The following is an 18,862-nucleotide window of genomic DNA, read 5'->3' as shown; positions in this document are numbered from 1 at the left end:
AAAGCGTTTCTTGAGCGCTACATCATTAGGGGACTGATCCCCAGGGGTCTACGGATCCAGGTTTTTCCAGCACATAACTTTGATGATGATGCACTAAAGACCCAATGGGAAAAACTGTCCTCGGTATGCTCCAAGGGCTTTATGGAGCTTTTGATCAAATCTAATGAGTCTTCTTTACAAATTATTGAGACAGAGATTGATCGTCTCCAAAATTTGATATCTACTAAATTGACCCCTGAGGGATGGAATAAATTCAATACTGATTTGGATTCTGATTTTGTGAAGTGGGAAAAGGAAATAGTGGCTACCAAAACCAAAAAATATCAGAGGGATCTCTCTGATTTTAATTCCAAACGGGTCTACAAGTGGAGAGGACACAAGGGCCCCAATAGACAAACATGGGAGAATCGGTGGAACTCAGTGTCATCATTATCCTCTATGGATGAAGGGACCTCCACAAGTAATCAATCCAATGTCGGTGGCACTAAATTTGTGAATGACAAACAGCATGGACAATTAAGGGGTAAAACCTACTCAAAACGTAAATTGACACCCCCCCACTCTCTGGAGAAAAAATCAAAACCAAATAAATTAGAGGTAATTAATTTGTCCACACACACTCTTTCTGACTGCCAGATTGAAGTACTCTCTTTGGGATTGACTTTTGTTCCGACTAACGGTTATAATTTCTTCACAGTATTGAAGGACTTACAGCTTTTCCTTAGAAAAGTAATTCTACGTAGATTACACATGAAACCAACGTTTGATATGAATCCTGACACGACCCTGGAGAGAGAGGCTCTATCGGCTCTGGAAGAGCTAGAGGGAGAGGGCAACTCCGTTAACACAGGTACTTTCCCGTGTTCTATTCTGGCCAGATCTACCACATTTCCCCCCTTCTCCCTCTGCCCACAGGTGGAGATATTTAATAAATTGGTTAGTAGGGACCTTAGGGCCCTATCGGGTGGACCCAAACACCACAACCTTACAATCCAACAGAAAGAAGCTTTGAAAGAACTACAATCTTTTAAAGATGTAGTTTTTAAACCTGCGGACAAGGGGGGAAATGTTGTGATCTGGCCGGTTGTGAAGTATGAAAAGGAGGCCTTCAAACTCCTTAGGGACCGTGCGTCCTATGATACTTTACCTAATAATCCCATGATATCCTTCAGTGCCGACCTTCTCGACATTTTGGAGCGGGCATATGAACAGGGCATTATCCCTAAAAAAGTTTTTGATGGCCTTTGTACCAAACACCCAATAGTTCCCACGTTCTACCTACTCCCTAAGGTTCATAAAAATCTCTTGGACCCACCGGGACGTCCCATTGTCTCTGGCATTGGAGGGCTATGTGACCCTATCTGTAAATTTATTGAGCATTATTTACATCCACTTGTGGAGACGTTGCCCTCCTATGTCAGGGACACTGGAGATGTCCTCGGTAAAATTGATGGTGTATATCTTGATCCGGGTAGTCTGCTGGTGGCTGTTGACGTTGAATCATTATATACCAGCATTGGCCACACAGATGGATTGCGTGCAGTAAGTTTTTTTCTTGAGACTAGCAGTCTGGATGCCTCACTTCGTGCACTGGTCCTCGAACTACTGGAATTCATACTTACCCACAACTTTTTCACATTTAAAGACCGTTTTTTTCTTCAGAAACGTGGCACTGCGATGGGTGCGGCATGTGTGCCATCTTACGCCAACCTCTTTCTCGGTTTTTGGGAGAGGGAGGTTCTCGGCGATGGCGCGTGCGCCGCCTCCCATGCGCAGTGCTGGTATAGATACATAGACGACATTTTTATTATTTGGCAGGGTTCCGAGGCTGAGCTTCACAACTTCATTACTTTTCTTAATATTAATCAAATGAACATCAGACTTACGTATACATGGAACTCTACCCACATAGACTTTTTGGATATCGGTATTACTGTCCAGCAGGATGGCTTACTTCAGACCGACGTGTTTCGTAAGAAAACATCGGTCAATGCACTTTTGCATGCAACATCAGCCCATACACCGGCTACTATTCGGGCCATTCCTGTTGGACAGTATCTTAGAACCAAACGCATTTGTTCTACCGATATGGCGTTTGAGTCTCAGTCTCGGGACCTGCGCCAAAGATTTCAGGAACGGGGCTACAGTGCACAGAGCATTAAGAGAGGCTACAGACGTGATAAGGGGACCCCACGTGATCTCCTCTTGACTAGTGTTGGTAGATTGTATGAAAGAGATCCTCCATTAAGATTTATATCAACGTATAACAGCCACTGGCAGACCATTCGGGGGATCCTTGAGAAGCACTGGTCCATCCTCAAAACGGAACCGGTGCTTGGCAGGATCCTACCTGACAGACCTTTAATGACAGCCAGAAGAGGAAAAAGTTTGAAGGACTCACTAGTCAGGAGCCACTATGTGGTCCCTACGGTAACCCCATTTGGGATAACTAAATCGCGATGGGGATGTTATCCTTGTGGATCATGCATGGCCTGTCGTAATATCACTAGGGCTAAATCTTTTTCCACCAATCATGGCAGGGAATTTAAAATCACCCATCACATCTCTTGCAGTTCTACACACGATATTTATATGGCCACTTGTCCATGTAATTTGAACTATGTGGGACTCACGTCTCGTGAATTCCGGGTTCGTGTTAGGGAACACGTTAGGGATGTGGTGGCCGCAAAGGATGTGTTGGATGTGTCAACACTTAAGACTGTCCCGCGGCACTTCAGACTGCGCCATAACTGCGACCCCTCCCTCCTTAAGTTTATTGGTATCGATATGGTACATTTGGGTACTAGGGGAGGCGATTACAAACGCATCTTGGCGCAGTTGGAGTGCCGCTGGATTGCGATTTTGGATACGGTGACCCCTGGCGGTCTCAATGAATACAACAGTTTCTCTTCATTCTTGTGAGTTCTCCTCTCCTTCGTTTTTAAATGTGGATTTTCATTTTAGTATTATATATGTTTCTATTTTTTTATTTATTTTTCTGTTCTCTTTATCATTTCTTCATATTTAGGCACCACCATCTATACCTCCGCACTATTTAGGATGAGTTTCGGACGAATGTGGGATGGGCACCTATAGTGCTTATGAATATTCATCGTTACAAATAATTTTTAGGAGCCAATTTATTGTTACTTATCATGCACCCCGGCTCTTGATGACACGATTCCCGTGAATGGTGACAACTGTGCAACTACTGGACTCTCCACATGCCTTCAATTTGGCAATATATACTACACTATACATTTAAACTTGCCTGTCCCTGTCGTTCTGTGTAAATGTGATAACCACTGCTGCACTATGTATGGGCAAATATGCTCCCTGTTTTATTCACACTGATGCATACTTATGGTGATATTATTGTGCTGTTTAGGCATGAATGGGACACTCACCGTGTCCATATCTTGTCCCATATCCAACTCGCAACAATGTATGTTTTTTGCCCTTTTCTTTGCCCTCACCCGCCATGGCGGCGGCTGAGCCGCGCATGTGCAGCGCCGCCCTCCCTTGGCCGCGTCCCGTCGGGCTTCCGTACGTGGGAGGTGTGGGCGGTGACGTCATTTTAGTATGTCGCTGCCCGCGCTTCCCCGGGAAATTGGCCGGACGTGACGCGGTATGGGGGGATGTTGTCGCTCCACATGCGCTGCACTAATCAGCGCTGCATCCTGAGGTATATTTAAAGGTGCCCACCCCATCCACAACCACAGCCCCCCGAGGAAGCCACGCGAAACGCGCGTCGGGGCTGCAGTACGGCCACGTGGTTACCCTAGTCCCCATGGGTGAGTCCTATACTATGCATTGTCTCTGTATCCTGGCCATTATTTCTCTTATCTGAGTGGTGGCCATTTTTCTCCTGTTTTTTGACTCTGAACTCTTACTTACGCCCTATAATGGTATACATTGCATACACACTATGCTATCTTGTACCCTTTGACAGGGTTTTTTTGCATTATTCTCCCGGGGGACCCACAAACGAGTTGCCGTAACTGCTATGTGTGTTTCTCTTACCCTGTATGACCTCTTTCTATTAGTGTCACATATATATATTGAAAAGGAAACTCTTTTAATTTTTCTATCTAATAAAAGTGTTTTTAAAGTGTTTGAAATAAGTTTTTCCTTGTTTCTGATTGTTTGGGTGTCCTACTCCATTTTCTCTAGGCTCTATCCTGCATAAGGGGCATAATGGGGGCATTACACTGTGGGGGGCATCATACATCCTGCATAAGGGGCATAATGGGGGCATTACACTGTGTGGGGGCATCATACATCCTGCATAAGGGGCATAATGGGGGCATTACACTGTGGGGGCATCATACATCCTGCATAAGGGGCATAATAGGGGCATTACACTGTGGGGGGCATCATACATCCTGCATAAGGGGCATAATGGGGGCATTACACTGTGGGGGCAACATACATACTGCATAAGGGGCATAATGGGGGCATTACACTGTGGGGCCAGTAAAGGGGTCCTGTACTATTAGAACAATACGTTTCCTCCTTCCTGTCTCCATAGTTGGGTTGTATGTATCTATTACAGGAAACAGAACAAAAACCTTATGATTCTTATAAAGGGGCAACACAAGACCCCAAAAGAGTCTCCGTGCTGAAGGGGTTAATGCCCCCTGCGCCCAGTAATGGGGTCTCCACATACCTCCACCTGCAGAGCCGCCACCACATATATGGCTGCTCTGTGCGCACAGGAGCTGTGATGAGGTCACAGGAGGGGAGGAGTCAGGGGTCACATGATCAGGGGCCTCAGTGGATGCAGGACTCTGCTGTGCTGGTTGTCATGGTGCTGGATGAGCTGAAGTTTATGTGTGGGGTCAGGAGGGGTTTACAGTGTGGATGTAGCAGAGCCGCGTGTACGAGGTGTACGGAGCAGAGCCGCGTGTGTACGAGGTGTACGGAGCAGAGCCGCGTGTGTACGAGGTGTACGGAGCAGAGCCGCGTGTGTACGAGGTGTACGGAGCAGAGCCGCGTGTGTACGAGGTGTACGGAGCAGAGCCGCGTGTGTACGAGGTGTACGGAGCGGAGCCGCGTGTGTACGAGGTGTACGGAGCGGAGCCGCGTGTGTACGAGGTGTACGGAGCAGAGCCGCGTGTGTACGAGGTGTACGGAGCAGAGCCGCGTGTGTACGAGGTGTACGGAGCAGAGCCGCGTGTGTACGAGGTGTACGGAGCAGAGCCGCGTGTGTACGAGGTGTACGGAGTCGAGCCGCGTGTGTACGAGGTGTACGGAGCCGAGCCGCGTGTGTACGAGGTGTACGGAGCCGAGCCGCGTGTGTACGAGGTGTACGGAGCGGAGCCGCGTGTGTACGAGGTGTACGGAGCGGAGCCGCGTGTGTACGAGGTGTACGGAGCGGAGCCGTGTGTGTACGAGGTGTACGGAGCGGAGCCGTGTGTGTACGAGGTGTACGGAGCGGAGCCGTGTGTGTACGAGGTGTACGGAGCGGAGCCGTGTGTGTACGAGGTGTACGGAGCGGAGCCGCGTGTGTACGAGGTGTACGGAGCGGAGCCGCGTGTGTACGAGGTGTACGGAGCGGAGCCGCGTGTGTACGAGGTGTACGGAGCGGAGCCGCGTGTGTACGAGGTGTACGGAGCGGAGCCGCGTGTGTACGAGGTGTACGGAGCGGAGCCGCGTGTGTACGAGGTGTACGGAGCGGAGCCGCGTGTGTACGAGGTGTACGGAGCGGAGCCGCGTGTGTACGAGGTGTACGGAGCGGAGCCGCGTGTGTACGAGGTGTACGGAGCGGAGCCGCGTGTGTACGAGGTGTACGGAGCGGAGCCGCGTGTGTACGAGGTGTACGGAGCGGAGCCGCGTGTGTACGAGGTGTACGGAGCGGAGCCGCGTGTGTACGAGGTGTACGGAGCGGAGCCGCGTGTGTACGAGGTGTACGGAGCGGAGCCGCGTGTGTACGAGGTGTACGGAGCGGAGCCGCGTGTGTACGAGGTGTACGGAGCGGAGCCGCGTGTGTACGAGGTGTACGGAGCGGAGCCGCGTGTGTACGAGGTGTACGGAGCGGAGCCGCGTGTGTACGAGGTGTACGGAGCGGAGCCGCGTGTGTACGAGGTGTACGGAGCGGAGCCGCGTGTGTACGAGGTGTACGGAGCGGAGCCGCGTGTGTACGAGGTGTACGGAGCGGAGCCGCGTGTGTACGAGGTGTACGGAGCGGAGCCGCGTGTGTACGAGGTGTACGGAGCGGAGCCGCGTGTGTACGAGGTGTACGGAGCGGAGCCATGTGTGTACGAGGTGTACGGAGCAGAGCCACACGTGTACGAGGTGTACGGAGCAGAGCCACACGTGTACGAGGTGTACGGAGCAGAGCCGTGTGTGTACGAGGTGTACGGAGCGGAGCCGTGTGTGTACGGAGCGGAGCCGTGTGTACGAGGTGTACGGAGCGGAGCCGCGCGTGTAAGAGGTGTACGGAGCAGAGCCGCGCGTGTAAGAGGTGTACGGAGCGGAGCCGCGCGTGTACGAGGTGTACGGAGCGGAGCCGCGCGTGTACGAGGTGTACGGAGCGGAGCCGCGCGTGTACGAGGTGTACGGAGCGGAGCCGCGCGTGTACGAGGTGTACGGAGCGGAGCCGCGCGTGTACGAGGTGTACGGAGCGGAGCCGCGCGTGTACGAGGTGTACGGAGCGGAGCCGCGCGTGTACGAGGTGTACGGAGCGGAGCCGCGCGTGTACGAGGTGTACGGAGCGGAGCCGCGCGTGTACGAGGTGTACGGAGCGGAGCCGCGCGTGTACGAGGTGTACGGAGCGGAGCCGCGCGTGTACGAGGTGTACGGAGCGGAGCCGCGCGTGTACGAGGTATACGGAGCGGAGCCGCGCGTGTACGAGGTGTACGGAGCAGAGCCACACGTGTACGAGGTGTACGGAGCAGAGCCACACGTGTACGAGGTGTACGGAGCAGAGCCACACGTGTACGAGGTGTACGGAGCAGAGCCACACGTGTACGAGGTGTACGGAGCAGAGCCACACGTGTACGAGGTGTACGGAGCAGAGCCACACGTGTACGAGGTGTACGGAGCGGAGCCACACGTGTACGAGGTGTACGGAGCGGAGCCACACGTGTACGAGGTGTACGGAGCGGAGCCACGTGTGTACGAGGTGTACGGAGCGGAGCCGCGTGTGTACGAGGCGTACGGAGCGGAGCCGCGTGTGTACGAGGCGTACGGAGCGGAGCCGCGCGTGTACGAGGCGTACGGAGCGGAGCCGCGCGTGTACGAGGCGTACGGAGCGGAGCCGCGCGTGTACGAGGCGTACGGAGCGGAGCCGCGCGTGTACGAGGCGTACGGAGCGGAGCCGCGCGTGTACGAGGCGTACGGAGCGGAGCCGCGTGTGTTTACGAGGCGTACGGAGCAGAGCCGCGTGTGTTTACGAGGCGTACGGAGCAGAGCCGTGTGTGTACGAGGCGTACGGAGCAGAGCCGTGTGTGTACGAGGTGTACGGAGCGGAGCCGCGTGTGTACTGAGCCGTGTGTATATGGAGTCGTGTGTGTACGAGGTGTACGGAGCGGAGCCGTGTGTGTACGGAGCGGAGCTGTGTGTGTACAGAGTCGTGTGTGTACAGAGCCGGGTATGTATGGAGCGGAGCCGTGTGTATGGAGCGGAGCCCTGTGTGTATGCTGTATACAGCTGTATACTCCCAGGTTCGGTCGGAGACACCGTGGCTCTTTATCAGATGTAGAAGAACTGACACTGGACACTCGGTAAAACTGCGCTCGGACGTCTCTTGTTTCTCGCACAGATATTGATAACATAAGATGGAGTCAGACGAACCCTCCTACAAAACCTGATAACAAAGTCATTACTACAGGACTGGATGAGAAAGGGATTTATTCTACAAGAAACGCTGGGGCCACAAATGAGAGAATCCGGGCCCCGTGGCTGGATACTCCGGACCCCCCAGCGTGTTAGGACCAGACGGGGTCTTTGTCCCTGGAGCTTCTCTGCTCGGTATAATGAGACTCTGATCTTGTTCTTATAAAGAGGGTTGGAGTAGAATAGAAGCTGCCTGAATATGAGGACCTTGTCTGATCTCTATGTCCTTGTGTACAGAGCTATGGAGATAGCGCTATTCTCTGTATAATAGATGTGATGTCGCTGGAGCCCTAATATTCCTGTACAGGGGTCTTTGTAGAGATAATCTTACCCCAGCATTATGGATTGGGAGAAGGGAAAAAGGGATTGGGGACATTTTATTGTAATTTCCCTTTAAAAAATGTAATAAAAAAAATAACTGATTCACTGGTCAACGCAGTTTTTCTGGCAAAAGGTTTTAAAACCTATTTTAAGTCAATTTTGGCTGCTGATTACGAATACGAACTCCGTTTTTGGCTATCACATCAGGATTTCGAGATATTTTCAATTTTTGATGAAAATTACTCCTATTGAATGTTTTAGATAAAAACACGTGATTTTTGGTACTACATTTTGTATATTTTTAATCAAGGAATAACAAAGATTACAAAGTCTATGTACAGCAAATCAAATATACTTACAGAATGAAGCTACAAAATATAAAAACACATATATATGGCACACAGATGAATGGCAAATGGCAGTTATTTGAACTTTCTATCTTGGCTGATCTGTGATGTACAGCTTCTGGGTTGTCTCTCATCAAGCTCCAGCAATAGTCAGCCATCATATGTGAGTCCCACCGGCCTTGATACCGTTCTTCCATTGTTTTAATGTCCTGATGAAAACGCTCACCTTGTTCCTCGCTCACATCCCCAAGCTTCTCTGGAAAAAAGTCCAAATGGCTGTGTAAATAGTGAATCTTGATACTCATTCTACATCCAAGATTTCGCAGACTCATTAGTAGCTCTTCCACAATCTCTTCATAGTTGTCTGCTTTCTTATTCCCTAGAAAATTCTGCACCACATTACAAAATGCGTTCCAAGCTCTTTCTTCTGTCTCATTCATTGATGTGATAAAATTTGGGTCTCTCATAAGTGTTCTTATTTGAGGTCCATCAAATATTCCAGCCTTTTTCTTCTCTTCACTAAGACCAGGAAAACTTGAACGTATATAGTTAAAGCATTCTCCACTGTGATTGAGAGCTTTGACAAACTGCTTCATCAATCCAAGTTTTATGTGCAAGGGAGGAAAGACAATGTTCTTCCTATCCACTAGAGGATCATGGATGACATGCTTATCGCCAGATGCCAAACTCTGTCGCTGAGGCCATTCAGTTTTCACCCAATGCTCTGCTGTAGCTCTACTGTCCCAGTAGCACAAAAAAACAAGGGTGTTTTGTGTACCCTCCTTGCAGACCCAAAAGAAAGTTAACCATTTCCAAATCAACACAAATTAACCACCCATGAACATTATATTGTAACCTTTCTAGAATAATCTTGATGTTTTTATATTCTTCTTTACGTTTTACAGAATGACCTATTGGTACAGAGCCATACTTATTTCCATTGTGTAACAGAACACATTTTAAACTTCTTTTGGAACTATCAATAAAAAGCCTCCAATCCCTTGAATCATATGCTGGAAGTCCCATAAAGAGAAGTAGCCCTTCAACATCAGTACAATAGACAAGCTGGCCATCTGAATGGAAGGACTTCCGCAGTTCTGCTTCCCTGTTGCGATAAAATGAGACACTTGTACCAGGTTTCAACATTCGATTCTCCTGTAGTCTTGAAGCCAATAGTTCAGCAGACTCTTTTGGTAGATAAAGATCTCTAACCAGATCATTCAAAGCAGACTGAGTAAACAGAATTGGTTTGTCACAATCTTCATCACATGGCTGAAAAATATCTGGACTGTCTTCTTCATCAGTATAACAATGTGAGGAGCGATCTGTGTCAACGTTTTCTGGAAGCGCAGTAAATTTTGGAACAAGTATGTCTTCACTATGGGCAACTGGTCGAATAGCTGAAGACATACTTGGGTATTGCAAATATTGCTTGTTTTTCTTATTGAAACCTTTTACATCAACAAGGCAGAAATAGCAGCCTTCTAAATGATTGCTTGGTTCTCTCCAAACCATAGGAACTCCAAACTGAAGTTTAGCATTCTTTCCTTGAGACCATGATCTCAAGCTCTCAATACAGGTTTTACACACTTTGTGAGGAGCCCAATGCTTGTCTTGGTCTCCAAGTTTTACTTTGAAGTTCCCAAAATACACCCTCTTAACAAAGTCAGTAATGTTGCGCCTCTGAGTCTTCACAGTAAAGTTTCCACAGATGTAACAAAAAATATTTGGATCATTTGAGCACTGTCTTCTGCGAGATGTAGAGGCCATGGTTAGATCAGCAAAACATCCTGCAGAGAAATACAAGATAAAAGTTGTTAGCTACCTGAGTTGTTCATTGAATTTCTGCACCCCCCCCCGCCACACACACACACACACACATATACACACACACATATATACACACACACACACACACCTGCCCACACAGACACCTTCCCCCACAGACACCTGCCCACAAACACACACACACCTGCCCACACACACATCTGACCACACACACACACACTCACCATCCCCCGGCTCAATTCCTCCTGCCTGCTCTCTCTCTTTTCCGGTGCAGCACTGCAGGCCGGGGCGCACTGCATGACGTCACAGCTAGGAGACACAGCCGCGCACAGGGCCGTGTCTCCTAGCAGTGACGCGGCCGGGCCAGCACAGGGAAGTTAACTGCTGCAGTGCTGGCCCGGCCGATGAAGAAGTAGCGGCGGCCGCTGCTAGGGGAGCAGTCCGGGCCCCCCCCTCCCGCCACTGCTACCGCTATGTGCCGCGGCGGCCTGCACATATAATGAGGGCAATCCGGCATTAGACACCCCGCCTGGAGCCGCGGGCCCCCTGCAGGCTCGGGGCCCTGGGCGGTCGCCCGGATTGCCCTCATTATAATCCGCCTATGAATATAGGGCATGGAAAACGGCATCACAGCTGCAGCGGCTACGCTAGTGGTAGAGGGTCCCTCCGCGTCCGACATCTTCCTCCCCCCTAGTTAACCGTGGCCTACCTTCTGGCGATCCTCTTCTGTAGGCCGCGGCTCCGCTCGCGATGCTCTGGGCGAGGACCTTGCGTTGCTCGGTGATGACGTCGGCATCCGCTGGATCTCCTTCCAGGACCTTGCGCAGCGTCTCAGCGTAGGGCGGGGCTTCAGGTCTCGCGCGTTTTTGGACATCCACGCCCCTCTTCTTCCCGCGCGGCGTCCCGAAGATGGCGCCCGATGGCGGGAAACGGCTCCGATTGGCGGGAAATGGCCCCGAATGGCGGGAAACTTCACTCAGATATGTATAGAGTCTTTTCCAGGCACGCAATACCCGTTTGTGGCGGGTTGGTCACAATTCTGCCGACTATGCCAAAGCTGACTCGCCCCCTGGGCCATGGGGTACCCGGAACCGGGCCTTCTAGTGTACGGTGCTGATGGGGGTAGTAGTGGCAACCCGATCCCGTGGCTCAGGGTGGTCAGACCAAATGGTGGCAGTCTATTTATCAGTGTTTTGAATGTCCGACTACGCCACCCGTGGATTACGGTTGGAGATAACCGCCGCTGCAAGGCAGACCGCTGAGGCTGGTGTTGGTGTGCAGCACAGGGGTAGGATAACTCCCCACGGGAAGAGTGTAGCCTCAGGGCAGTGTAGGTGGATGTTTGGGGTGATAGTGCAGGTCGCAATAGTAAGAGTTCAGAGTCCGCTTCAAACAGTTCAGGGTTTTATTATAGATATTATTAATGACCCAACAGTACCGGTTAGGAATGGACCTGGGTGTCTGAGAGCATTCGGGCGAGCCCCACTGGTCAGGGTGAGTGTGTAGGCCTATCGTTCTCTCTATGCTCTTTCTGACTATCCCCCTTTTCGTGGTGTAATAGCCCACGTCCCTGAACTGGCCGTGTACTTCTCTCCTGTATGGCTTGCGACTCAGGCCTTGGGTACCTGTTGCTTGCTCCTCGATGTACTGGTCCCTCTGTGTGGCGGAGCCTCCAGGCTTCTTAGGCCAAGGGACCTGAAATCCCTCGCAGGTTGGTTCTCTGCTGCTGGGCTTGTAACCCTGACAGCCTCGGACCCCAATGTCCGGTAGATTGGTTCTCTGCCAGGACCGGCTCTCGTCGCCTCTGTCCCTGGCTTGCAGTTTCTCCTCTGCCTCACGGACTCCTCAGCTACAGCTGAACTGTCCCTCCTTCTCTGGGACTAGTCTCACTCCTGAGCTAGGTCGTCCAGTTTTCTCTAACCCTGCCCCCAGTTCCAGCTTTTATAGGGGCAGCCAGCTCCCCCTGCTGGCCTGGGACAGGAGGTGCTGTGCGCTAATTGTCCCTAACCAGGGGACCTCCCTCCTGCTTTCAGAAACAGATTATTGTTTGTGGCATCCAGGCCTGGGGTGACACACACACACTGCTCTATATTTAGTAGGATGCCCCCACTCCTCCATATATATAGCATGATGGTCCCACTGCTCCATATACAGGTGCATCTCACTAAATTAGAATATCATCAAAAAGTTAATTTATTTCAGTTCTTCAATACAAAAGCTGTCTTTCAGCTCATCTGCATTGTTGGGTCTGGTGTCTCTCATCTTTCTCTTGACAATACCCCATAGATTCTCTATAATAGATTCTCTATGGGGTTAAGGTCAGGCGAGTTTGCTGCCAATCAAGCACAGTGATACTGTTATGTGTAAACCAGGTATTGGTACTTTTGGCCGTGTGGACAGGGGCCAAGTCCTGCTGGAGAATGACATTTCCATCTCCAAAAAGCTTGTCGGCAGAGGGAAGCATGAAGTGCTGTAAAATGTCCTGGTAGCCGGCTGTGCTGACTTTGGTCTTGATAAAACCCAGTGGACCTACACCAGCAGATGACATGGCCCCCCAAACCATCACTGATTGTGGAGCCTTCACACTAGACCTCAAGCAGCTTGGATTGTGGACTCTCCACTCTTCCTCCAGACTCTGGGACCTTGATTTCCAAATGAAAATTGGAACTCTAGGACCTTGTGGAGTGTGTCAATGACTGCCTTCTGGACATCTGTCAAGTCAGCAGTCTTCCTCATGATTGTGGAGCATACTGAAACAGTATTGAAGAACTGGAATAAATTAACTTTTTGAAGATATTCTAATTTAGTGAGATGCACCTGTATATACTATGATGTTCCCACTGCCCCACATACTTATAGTATAATGGCCCCACTACTCCATATGTAGTATGATGGACCCACTACTCCAGATATATAGTAGGATGGCTCCACTGCCCGATCATTTAAAAAAATAAAGTTTATTCTCACTTAATCCTGATTCCCTACATCACGGCCTCTGTCTCCTCTTCCATGGCGGGACAGCAGAGCAGAGCGATGCAATGATGTCACCGAGCCACCTGCGTGAGTATGCTGACATCTCGTTAACCACAGGCCTATGGCGATCTGTGGCATATGAAAGAGATAGTGATAGGGCAGGGAGCTTGTGTCTCACTGCTTTATCATGCGACGCCTCTGCATAAGAGACATTAGGGCTATATTAGCTACGTCACAGAAGACACTGGAGCTGGAGTATATAGAATAGGAGACACTGGGGCTGGCGTATATTCATCACAGGATACATTGGGGCTAGAGCATATACATCACAGAAGAAGCTGGAGTATATAGAATAGGAGACACTGGGGCTGGAGTATTTAGAATAGGAGACACTGGGGCTGGCGCATATACAGTTCTCAAAAGTTTACATACCCCGGCAGAATTTTTCCTTTCTTGGCCTTGTTTCAGAGAAAATGAATGATAACAAAAACACTTTTTCTCCACTCATGGTTATTGGTTGGGTGAAGCCATTTACTGTCACATTTCTGTGTTTTCTCTTTTTAAATCTTAATGACAACTAGTGATGAGTGAGCATGCTCGCTACTGCTCGGTGCTTGCCCGAGTATCTCACTGCTCGAGATGTTCTGCGCTCACCGAGTATTTCCGGGTTGGTCGGGCGGGTTGTGGGCATTACAGTGATTGGCTGGCCGCACAGCGTCATCAGGTCTATATCTGACCTGGCGCCGCCATGCTCATCACAGTCACTCCGGATCAGACAGTGTAGGGAGAGCTGCTGCTGCGTTAGGGAGAGATTTGATCGTGCATTAGGTAGTGTAGGGAGAAAAACAGCACATTACACATATCCATCCTAACAAACAGTTCTTCTGAGGACTAATCCATCTGCAGAGATATCAGGCAGGCAGTGTATATAGGCAGGCAGGGTATATAGCAGACTGCAGTGCATATAGCACAAGAGGCTCCATTCCAATTCTGCCTTCTGCTGCTGTTAGATATTTCTATACAAAGGCCCAGGTCTCAGGGGCCAGGAATACTTTTCTTTGGATCTTAATCCTCATTATTTGCTTATAAAGCAATCCAGAGAACACCGTTTTTCGGCGCCATTTGCTTGTTGGCACTGCAGAATACAGCCAGGTCCTTTCCATATTAGAGCGCTAGAAATCCAGCTATTTAAAACTGTGTTTTCTCCGTCACACGGATCACATATACGTTGTCAGAAAATACTGCCATTTCTGGCCTCCATTTTTTCAGTGTGTCAGTGAAGCAATTCACAGCAGTTTGCTGTTCACACTACTTACCTACAGGCCAGGTATTTAAAACTCTGTTTTCTCCATCACACCGATCACATATAACTTCGCTTCAAACTCAGTCATTTGTAGTGAGCGTGGAAGATACTATCCTCCATTTAAAATGGGCAAGGCACGTGGCAAGGGACGGGGAACTAGACGTGATGGTAATGGTACATGCAGAGGCCGAGGACAAGGCCGTGGGCAAGCCGAAATTGTGCCACAACAAACACCCACATCTTCTCGCCTGACCTTCCTGTCCCAATTTCTAGGGGACCGCAGCACACCACTATTGAACCCAGATCAGTGTCAAAAGGTTGTTGGTTGGATAGCGGATAATGCTTCCAGTCACTTAGCCACCACCACCACCACCCTGTCTTCCACACGGTCAAGTGTCAGTAGCCATGAGTCTGGACCTCATATTCCTCACCCTGATCCTCCTTCCTCCCACCATGCCGAATACCCAGAGACAACTGATCCCACACTTGGACAATCTGAAGAGCTGTTCACTTTTCCATTTATAGATTCGGGCCTCTCGCCCGGTCCACTTGAAGCGGGGCAAGAGGAGATCACGTGTAGCGATGCCCAAATATTTGAGCAGCCACGGTCACACGAAGGCGACGGTGGGAAACTGTCACAAGAGGTGGACGATGATGAGACACAATTGGCAGAAAGTCAGGAATAGTACCAGGGTGCAGAAGTGGGAGACGAGGTGGTGGATGATATAGTAACTGACCCAACCTGGCAGGAGGACATGCAGAGCAAGGACAGCAGCACACAGGGGGAGGGAGGCAGAGCACCCCAACAGGCAGGAAGAAGCAGTGTGGTGGCCGCAGACAGAAGGCAGGCTACCGTTTCCCGTAACACCAACACGAAGGAAGTTGCCACTACAACTGTTAGGTCTTCCCGAGTCTGGTTGTTTTTTAAAGACTCTGCCGATAACTCCAAAAAGGCCATTTTCATCACGAGCCAGACCAGCATCAGCAGGGGTGGCAAAACGACCAGCCTGACCACCACCAGCATGATCAGGCACATGGCAGCAAAATACTCGACTTTGTGGGCCGAACACCAGGGTCCAGGAACAGTGTCTACAGATGGCACCATTGCTTCTTCTGCTGTTGTGCATGCAAGTCAATCCCCTGTCCATAATGCATGCAAAGATGCCTCCTGCCCTGCACCTGTCATTGCACACTCTCAAGTAGCAGCATCAGGAAGCACGTCCATGTCCTTGTCCCAGCGCAGCGTTCAGTTGTTCATACTCCAGTCCTTGGAATGCAAGCGCAAATATGCAGCCAACGTCCCACAGGTCACACTACACAATTCACGACTGCTTGGCTCGAAATGTTGCCTTTTAGGCTTGTGGAGACAGAAGCATTCCGCAACCTGATGGCGGCGGCCGTCCCTCGGTACTCTGTCCCCAGCCGCCACTATTTCTCCCAGTGTGCCGTCCCCGCATTACACAAGCACGTGTCCCAAAACATTAGCCGTGCCCTCAACAACGCAGTTACCGGTAAAATCCACCTAACCACAGACACGTGGACAAGTGCTTGTGGGCAGGGACGGTACATCTCGCTGATGGCACACTGGGTTAACATAGTGGAAGCCGGGACCCAGTCGGACCTTGGGACGGAACACGTCCTCCCGACGCCAAGGATTGCAGGCCCTAGGTCAATCAGGGTTGCCCCCACGGTCTACAGCTCCTGAAACTCATGCTCCTCAGCCTCCTCCTCAGCCTCCATCTCCGAAATGACCACATCAGTCACAAGCTGGAAGCACTGCAGCACTGCCTCGGCCAAGTGACAACAGGCTGTCACGGGTGTGTCGCCACGAAGATCGTCACGATTACACAGCCTGACTTCTCGCAGCTGACTTTTTGGTGCTTTGTGTTTTCGGCAGTGAGGGAGTTAATTCTCTCTCTCTCTGTGCTTGACGAGGTCCAGCCTCGCCCAGCTGCAATCAATGCTGCTGTAGTGAGTCTCCTTCAAATGCCTGCTGGTCTGTTTGGGAAGTGTCGGTGAAAGCATTTCATACAGACTTACAGAGCGGATCGTGGTATTTGGAGTTTCTGAGATAAGTGTATTTGGAGTGTTTTTTCCCTTCCTCGCTTTATCATTTATCTCCTTTCCCGTTGGTGTTCCCTCTGTTGTAGTTGTGTAGTTTTTGTATGCAAGGTGGTTTTGGTTTTTCCCTTGTACTGTCTCGTTCGTCTAAGTACTGTGTGTGGGCATATTATTACTTGTCCTCTTTTGTTGTGATCGGGGTCCTTCTCAGGACTAGATTACTTAGGTGCAGGGATCCTCAGGAGGTAGGGGTTACGCTGGCGGCCTGGACCTCTGTACCTTTAACAGTACCTCCAGGTTGAGGGATTAGTCAGGGCCCCAGCTTAGGGTCAGCTTAGGCCCCCTACCTCCAGTATACAGAGACAGCGTGACATTTTCACCGACCCACTTAGTTTTTCTCCAGCTACCATGGATCCAGTAGCCGGTCTAGCTCGGCAGTTGCAGAGTTTGTCCATGGAGCTGGCGGACGTTAGGTCCAAGGTTTTGCATCCTCAGGAGCAAGCCGGACCAGAACCTAAAGTAGCTCTCCCTGACAGGTTCACTGGGGGGCGGGACAAGTTTTTTGTTTTCCGGGAGGCATGCAAATTGTACTTTCCGCTGCGGCCTCGGTCATCGGGGAGTGAAGAACAAAGGGTGGGAATTGTCATCTCGCTCCTACAAGGGGACCCACAATCTTGGGCGTTCTCTCTTCCCCCGGGCTCCCCGGCTCTCCAGTCAGTGGATAGGTTTTTTGCTGCTCTGGGACTCGTATATGATGACCCAGATCGGATCTCCCTTGCTGAGTCTAAGTTACGTAGGATCCAGCAGGGAGATCGTCCGGCGGAGGAATTCTGTTCGGAGTTCCGTAGGTGGGCCACGGACACCCAATGGAATGACCCGGCTCTTAGGAGCCAGTTTTGTCAAGGTTTATCCGACAAATTACAGGATGTGTTGGCACAGTATGACTCTCCCGCGTCACTGGAAGCCGCTATGGCCCTGGCTATTCGCGTTGACAGACGGCTTCGGGAGAGGTGCGGGATAACTCGACCCCCTGTGATGACTCCACCTCCTACAAGGTCCCCTCATATGGTGGTTCCCCTGGTCAGTCCAGAGGAGCCTATGCAATTAGGAGGGACATCATTTCGGGGGAGGGGACCGGTGGTGCGCCATAAGACAGGAAGGTGTTTCTTCTGCGGGAGAAAGGGACATTTTATTGGGGGGTGTCCATCCCGTCCCTTGCAGAGTGAAGAGTCGTCGGAAAACTGTTGATCCCAGGTTGTGTGGTGGACGGCAATCTGGGAGTAGGTATTTCGTCCCTAGGTTCGTCTCAGTTTCTCGTACCGGCGGAGGTGGTGGTGGGTACGAGAACTGAGAGGATATCTGTTCTTCTGGATAGTGGGGCCGGGGCTAATCTGGTTGATGCTCGGTTTGCCCGGGTTCAAGGTATGCGATTGAGTGAGTTGGCTAAACCCATCCCCATATTCTCGATCGATGCCAGGCCTCTCGGTCAGGGAAGTTTTTTGCAAGCTGTGCATGACGTAAAACTTCAAGTGGGGGCGATACATAAAGAACTGTTGTCTTGCTACGTGTTGGAGGGTCTTCCCACTCCTATAGTGTTGGGCCTTCCTTGGTTAACTAAGCATAACCCGGTTATTAATTGGCAAACCAGAGAGATAAGCCAATGGAGTAAATTCTGTAATAAAAACTGCATGAACACGGTCATCGGTGCGGTTACTCCTTGGGTCTTACCTCCATTTCTGGCGGACTTTGAGGATGTATTCTCGGAGAAAGGGTGTCAGGAACTACCTCCTCATCGCGAGTATGACTGTTCTGTAAAACTGCTCCCTGAGGCCAAGTTACCTAAAGCTAGGTTGTATAACCTTTCTGGTCCTGAGAGGCAGGCCATGAAGGATTATATTTCAGAAAGTCTGGCTAAGGGGCATATTAGACCTTCATCTTCACCGGTGGCTGCGGGGTTCTTCTTTGTTAAGAAGAAAGATGGAGGCCTACGCCCTTGCCTGGATTTCCGTGAACTTAATCGGATTACGGTCCGAGATCCGTATCCACTCCCACTTATTCCCGATCTCTTTAATCAGATCGTGGGCGCCAAATGGTTCTCTAAGTTGGATCTCAGGGGGGCGTACAATCTGATTAGGATGAAGGAGGGGGATGAGTGGAAGACGGCGTTTAACACTCCGGAGGGGCATTATGAGAACCTTGTCATGCCATTCGGTCTGACTAATGCCCCGGC

General features: G+C 50.5%; 1 protein-coding gene across 1 annotated transcript in view; it reads right to left on the bottom strand.

The window, feature by feature from the left end:
- LOC141201581 (uncharacterized) overlaps nt 1-4,730 on the bottom strand; it is a 66,618-nt gene extending 61,888 nt beyond the window's left edge. The window contains exon 1 of the mRNA XM_073663573.1: nt 4,670-4,730. The gene's annotated coding sequence lies outside the window, so the exon portion shown is untranslated. The remainder of the gene's footprint in view (nt 1-4,669) is intronic.
- Between the last annotated feature and the right edge of the window lie 14,132 nt (nt 4,731-18,862).

Source organism: Phyllobates terribilis, unplaced genomic scaffold (genome assembly GCF_046119375.1).
Source record: "Phyllobates terribilis strain yellow unplaced genomic scaffold, ASM4611937v1 Scaffold_119__1_contigs__length_5224398, whole genome shotgun sequence".
Taxonomy (NCBI): domain Eukaryota; kingdom Metazoa; phylum Chordata; class Amphibia; order Anura; family Dendrobatidae; genus Phyllobates; species Phyllobates terribilis.
This window is presented reverse-complemented; position numbering and strand designations above follow the sequence as displayed.